The sequence below is a fragment of the Squalius cephalus genome (genome assembly GCF_949319135.1).
Source record: "Squalius cephalus genome assembly, chromosome: 3".
Taxonomy (NCBI): domain Eukaryota; kingdom Metazoa; phylum Chordata; class Actinopteri; order Cypriniformes; family Leuciscidae; genus Squalius; species Squalius cephalus.
In genome coordinates, this window is record NC_137124.1 from 23,696,751 (window position 1) to 23,704,277 (window position 7,527).

At 38.3% G+C, this 7,527-nt stretch overlaps 1 protein-coding gene across 10 annotated transcripts in view; it reads left to right on the top strand.

The window, feature by feature from the left end:
* The window catches only part of fhod1 (formin homology 2 domain containing 1), a 45,594-nt gene that overhangs the window by 14,257 nt on the left and 23,810 nt on the right, over positions 1–7,527 (top strand). The gene's annotated exons all lie outside the window — the stretch shown is intronic.

Here is a 7,527-nt window from a genome sequence, read left to right on the forward strand (position 1 = left end):
TTTTTGTGGGGGTTAAATTGAAATGTTATTCACCCCAGACTCTTACACCCCCACCTCCTCCATTGCTCTGAACTGGTTTTCTAAGCATGGCTGGCAATTGTTTGGTCCACCGGGATATGAGGGTGGTTTAGCCGGACCCGCAGGCATCCTTTTGGAGTCTGTTTATAAACTGTTTCTGTGCAGAGATACAATGCTGTATGCCTGCAAGTACTCCATGTTCCAGATTAAATTTTTTTTCTTTCAGGCTAATCAGAAGCTAATGTGCCAATACATGTACTGTGGGTTACCTAAGTCTGCAAAACTCTGGAACATTTTTCCATGATACTGCAAATCCAATTTTAGCTCCCCATCTCTTTCCCCCCTCTGTTTATGACCATTAAAGCTTGATCTCTCTCTGTGACATATTTTTTTTGCCTTGTGTTCCTCATCCTATTGATAGACTCTATCTAAAGCATCACACTCACCCCTGAAGCATTTCACATTACTGTGTTGGCATCTCTCTGGGGACTCCTCATACCCTTGGTGACTCATTTAGATCACAAGCTTCATACCTAGTGAAATTCTTCCATAATACTGGTGTCGTGATATTTTTTTGCGAGCCGGTGCTGGTGTCAAATCTGGATCAGGATTTGGCAGGAGTCCGGTGGATGTACTAGGAGTCATTAGCCCAGGAAATCCTGCATCTGTGTATGTCAGAGTTTACAAGTATTTGTCCAATGGTACCAGGAATTTCCCAAACTTTTATGATGTAATTACTAGCTTTTTATCAAGTCACAAACCCAAGTTTTTGGAATCCCTGATCTATGAATATTGAATATTTCACAATATTTATTCGTTTCTTTGTTTGATTTGTTTATTGGTTGGTTGGTTTGAATAATTGACTTAAGATAACGTGAAACAATGTGAATTTACAACTGTTAATATGGACTTGAGGGAGATCTCCTAAATTGTCATGTAGCTACAATTTTCCTCCATCACATCTTTGATGTGAGGAAACACATGCCCAAATGGTCAAAACAGTGTTTTTGCAGAAAGAGTCTTTCTATTGTATGCAGATTTTGACTTATGTGAAACTTCAGAACATCCACCTCAGGCTAGCACGTTTATGCAGATGTAGAGAGTTTGTAGAGTGATGTAGAGATGTGCATATCATGCATTTCCATTTAGACAGTATGGATACTCAGCAAGTATGTATAATTCACAGTTTTGTGGATATTTCAATGAATATTTATCTTTGTTTGTGAAAAATGAATTGTAGATGTAGGTAGCAAAACACCAAGATAAATGGTTAGATTGCCAGGGAAACTGCCTAAAGCTGAAGCAAGTTGCTTTGGATAAAATGTCTGCCAAATGCATAAATGAATGTAAATGTAAACTATTATGTTTGCATGCTAAGTAAAGCCTGCAAACATGGAACCATTAAGCAAATCATGTCAAATTGAAAAACATTTAACAGTGTTTTAAGCTTATCTTCAGTCAGTATAAGGATATTTGTGCCTTTTCTTTCCACCCTCTCGCTTTGTGTAAGGTGCCAGGCACACTTGGCTGTTGTCACAAGTTCATTAATGGGGTCAATCCTTATCACCAACTTAATGTATTGGCAGCAGTGACAGAATTATTTCATGCTGTGGTGCTCTTGGCTCAACATTCACAGCAGCCCTTTGACCAAATAAGTTCTGTAAATAGGGCTTTTTATTAGTATGTGCCGTGTTATTTTAAAGAGATGAGAACATTATGGACACAATGAAATATTTAGTCCCCAGACTATCCCTCTCTCTCTCTCTATATATATATACTAGTTAGTGGTTACACTCATGACCTTTCTTGTGTGTTTTTATGTCTGATCACACCTGGCGTCAGTTTTAAGTCATTAGCGTTTCATCCACTGGATTTAGGGCATGCACGTTGTTGCTCTTACAACAGAGGCCAAGATCCCTACTGCAATAAGTGGGGTTTGAAGTCACAGAAGGCAGTGAGTGATAAAGATCTGTTCATGTGAACTTAAGTGGACACAGATACCCAACAACAGCACAGTTCTTTGGCTGGTGGACAAAGAGGGCAATGCGCAAAATACTTATTTACAGAGCTCTAAGCTTAACACATGATGTTGATAATGTGACGGTTGAATCAGCTGGGTAAAAGTCTATCATTTAGCATACCAGTCACATTTTAATAATAGTAAACCTTCCCAGTTTAGGAATTATTGTAATAGTCAGGGATCAGTAACTATTAAGCACTAAATTTTAAAGTTTAATGAATTTAGGTTGTACTGTAGCAGATGTCTCTTGTTAAACTAAGCATAATTTGCTTTTGTGGTCTCATTTACTGGTGATGATGTCTTGAACATGGTCGTAGATTCTGGGAATAATTTAGATTACTCTTTTTGGCAATGTGCTCTGTATATGCATGTTTTCTACTGATGCAGATCAGAAAAGAGAAAGAGTGTTTTTCTAGTTTGCCCTTATAAGGCTGTACAGGTTCTGTCTTTTAAATGGACTGCGATCAGGTAACCAAAAGCTATTAAGGGGAAGTTTACACAACAAGGATGTGCTAAAAACTGATCACAGATGACAACGTTATCAAAACACGGATCTGTGAAAACGACTAAAAACAGATTCACGTTTTTGTAGTTTACACAGAGATTTCAAAAACTTGCACTTTGATACCCGTTTTCAAAAGTTAGCGTTTTCAGGCCACCAAAACGCTGTAGTCGAGTAAATTAACGACTTTTTTAGTTGAAAACAGCATCGTGTAAACAGACCCTAAATGTCTAACCTACGACCTTTTGTTGTGGCACTGCTAAAAGGTCTGCTTAACTGGTCTTCACGGGCTCATTAAACTCTCCATTGGAAACCTTCACCCCTGTCATTTTTTTAGTCAAAGTGCATTTCTTTTGTCCATTCTTTTGTCCGAAGTTTATTTGGTTAACTGCAGTCAGGATGGCATGTGTAAACCGGTCAAACAGAGAGTTTCTGTACTGCCATTGTTTTGACCTGCAGTGTTAACCTTTGACCTGCCCTGGGATGGAAGCTTTTTCAGATGTTCAGGTTTAGTTTACACTCCCACTGATGTTATAAAACATAATCTTCACGGCAACTAAGACTGAATATATTGCATCTTTGTGTCTGTTGCTTTAAAAACATCCTGTTTGGATGCCTACATCACTTTCTATTCTGGAATAGAGCAGTATAAGGAACCACCACACTACAGCATATCAACTTTCAGAGGAGCAGGCCCTGAGAAAACATATGAATGGGGGTTAACTGAGGTAGAAGATTATTTCCATAGTCTTGCAAGACTGCCACTGAGAATAGCACTGGTGTGTTTGGCAAGAAATTTTGTTTGGCAGTGTTTTGTCTTCATTCAAATGTCAAGCCTTCAGTAACCTGTTGGGAACATTTTGTTATGCTACATTCATATTATTGAGGTTGATCTTCGTGTTTAACAAGTGCTTAGCCTGATTTGAAAAGATAATTAGTATAGCAAAACTAGAATGCTGAAGAAGGCGCTTTTGTGGAAGCCAACGTGGTCCATATGATGTATTTACATGAAGCACTCCCTATCTGATTGTTTTCCTCTGATTGCCCAATCGAGGGAACCAAAACGTGCATACTTGTGTTTATGTAATATGGTGGTTTTTATTTTTGGAAAAATAAGTCTCTTATGCTCACCAAGGCTGCATTTATGTTGATCAAAATACAGTAAAAACAGTAATATTTACAAATAACTCATTTCTTTAAAAAAAAAAATATATATTCCTGTGATGGCAAAAACAGTCTTCAGTGTCACATGATCCTTCAGAAATCATTCTAATAAGTTGAATTGGTGCTCAAAAATTCTTATCAGTGTTGAAAACAGTTGTGCTACTATTTTTTTTTTAAGGATTCATTTTTTTTATGAATATAAAGTTCAAAAGAACAGAATTTATTTGAAATGTAAATCTTTTGTTACATTTATAAATGTCTTTACTGTTTACATTTGATCAATCAATGAGTCCTTGCTCAAGTATTAATTTCTTAAATCATACTGACCTCTAACTTTTGAATGGTACACATTTTATTTGCAAATGTTCTATTTTGTTGAACTTTATTTGTTAGGAAAACCGTGCTGAAAATGGTTACTTGCTCTTCTAAAATACTAAGGCAATTTTTACAAGGAATTTCTATTGTAAAATAAAGTAGGAAAAAATGAAAAACCTCTTTTGCTTTTATCTAGCCTCGATTTCCAGCTGATTGGACCATTATTGAGGATCTAATTTTGAGGTGACGTGCAGCATTAGTGCTTTCAGTGTAGACACTGGCCCTGTCCCAAATGGCACACTTATGCGCTTTCAGTCTTGTGGACTTACAATGGCTGCTGCGTGCGCGTGTCCGTTAAGTCCATGAGACCGTAGGGTTTCCCAGGGTGCCGAGTCTGCCGACAGTCAAAGTGGCGTTCTGTCATGAAAGTGCGGACTTGTAGAAAGACCGCGAGTGTTTAGGGTGCCATTTGGGACAGGGCCACTGTGAATGATGATCAGTTTATGTCATTGTCTTTGTAAATGTCTGATCCCACTGGCCTAAATTAGTAGTGCTCTGTGTTTTCAGGCTGTTGTGATGTCTGTTGTCTTCCCTTGTCACTCTTCCCCACGTTTCCGTTTCCGGCCCATAATGGCTTCCTGTGCTGAAACCCTCATACAATGGGCTTGACTCCTGGAGCACCCTTTGTCACAGTGCTGCAGGACAGCCTGACTAATACAACATGTCTGGAGGAATTCTTCCCATAATGCTGATCTCATATCTTTGACTCAGGGTAAACTGAAAGGATGGCCTTTAACTGTTATTGTCTTGATATGTTGGGCTGTATGGGTATCACTGTAATATCTTTATCCCAAAGCCCCTGTCTAAATGGTGTTCTTGACCTGAGTCTGCTGTGTGAAGATCAGTTATACTAAATCACTACATTTTTGTCTTAAAGTTTAACGTTAGAGACATTGCAAATATCTTGTACTTGTCTTGAGTTTGAGCAGTCCTGTTAATGCAGAAAAAGAGGGAGAGGCCTTGAGAGAATAATCTCATTCAGTGTGACATGAAGAATGTGCCAAGTCACAGTTTCTCTCAAGGATTCTGTGTCCTCTGTCATATTTGGTTTTGTCACTCGCTTATCCTCAGACGAACCTAGAATGATCCGTCCGATTGCTGAACTTAAATATACGAGCTTGATAAAAATGATCATTCTAGAAGAAAATTTCAGATGGCACTTAGAGGCTATTGCATCTGAACTCTCCATGTGTTTTGGACTTCCCCTCAGTGATGTTTCATGATGTGATCTTATAGGTTTAACAGTAGCTGTTTGCTTTAGTCTCTGTTGGTTTACCCTGCATGTAAGAGCATCAGAGGAACACACAGATCTTTTGGTGGTATGTTTGTGTCATTTTATTTTCAGAATATCCCTGTTTTATATATTTCTTAATATTTTGCCCATCTACCCTCACTTCTTTTCTTGTGTCATTCTTCATCTCTCTCAAGAACACAACTGTGGGAATCCACTGTGATATTCAGCCTCATTGATGTACAGTTTTAGACTGGGAAGGTTATGGTACCACATTTGCTGACAGTGAAATTTTTGGCAGATCTATTACCCTGTATAATAAGAGGTTGAAAATAGTTTATTGAAAGGATATATGCTTGCATGTGAAGAATGTGCAAAGTATATGTTTTTCTTAGTGAGATGTTGATAGAATATGTGTGCCACAATTTCTCCGTAAAACCGTGCTTTCTTCTCTTTTTTGTGTGTGTGTGGCATATGACTTCCTGGCTGCTTGTTGTGACATCCATCCAAGCAGCAGCATCACATTTACATGTGTTCTTCATAAATGCCATATATAAGTGAACAGTTTGTGTTGTGTGAGCAGGTGTGTGTTTGGGGACCATCTGTAATGTCTGTGTTCTTTTGACACTGAACTGTGTGCGTGACGTTATCAGTAGCAAGCAGCTGTCAGCGACGGACTGCATCATTCTCCATGCTGTCATGGACTTTACCACTGAGCTCAGATGCCTCACACACACACACACACACACACACACACACACACACACACACACACACACACACACACACACACACACACACACACACACACACACACACACACACACACACACACACACACACACACACACACACACACACACACACACACACACACACACACACACACACACACACACACACACACAGGGATAGTAACTACAACAGAACACATCATAGTGACAGACTTTTGGTCTTTTCGTTGTCAAAACAGATCCTCAAAACATTATTCGAAACCCATGCTTTTGCTAAAAGCCAGAAGCTCTTCATCTGACGTGCTTCATGACATTACATCAAAGGTTCGAGTGGCCAGTAATATTTTATTCTCGTGGGACATTAACTTGGGCACAAAATGTACAAATATTCACTGTTCATGACCAGTCTGTGAATCAAGATGGTATCAATGTTCTCTTGAAACCACTTTTCATGGCTATACCAGACATCTGCCAAGTTGAGAGTTTTATACGTTTAATGAATTTAAAGCTGCTTTACACAAAATAGAGCCGCAAGACACTGTTTGTTTGCTGAGTCTTGACTTGGACCCTTTTTGAATTGTGAGTTTCAAAAGTTGTGCTGCTTTAGAAAACATCACAAACACTTGTTTACAAATGATGCTATTCCCAGGCATTGAGGAATGACTGTTTATAAAGTGTGTCTGCAAATTTTCCAAATGATTAATTGTTGTAGGCCTAGATGGTGAATCAGCAAGTCAATTTATGAAAGGCTGTTTGTAGCTTGCGTTGTTTGTGCATCAGCTTGCGTTTGCTATTGAGGAAGATCATGTGTCTGCTGTGCCAATTTCTTTCAGTTCTCACATGCTAACCAGCTGGATATAAAAACTCTAAAAATTTAATTCCACCTTTTTGATGGACAAGTTAACCCACATAACAAATTGCTTATGAAGCTGGCTGGAAAAATGTAGAAGGCAAAAGATGACAGCTTTTAAAGAAAATTAATTATAAAATTGTTTTGATTTAATTTACATTCCCTTCTGTTTGTGATATTTCACCATTTTGATTACTATACTTTTGCTTCAAAATGTGTAAAATAGTAAATAATAAAGAATGAGTTGGTGTGTCAGGGAGTGGACAACTTTTTTAAATGCTTATCAAGAAGGCAAACGTTCAGAGTGTTTAATTGTTTTAGTTGAATGTCTATTTTTGTGTCATGACTAACCTGTCAATACAGTGATATTGTTGTGAAAGGCATTTATATGACTGGAATGACTGTTTACAGGCAGTCAGGGACACCACCTCTCATTTCCTCCTAAATTCCTCAAAATGATAAGCTAGTGAGAGAATTCCTAAGATCTGATGCTTAATAATGACTAGATATAATGACAGACTAGATGAGGTAAGTGCCAGCTGTTGACACTAATGCCTCAGTCATCCTGTAGACTTTAATCTTTACGTCAGTTGGTAGGCTAAATTAAGTACAGGAGGTGGCCATTTTCATTGC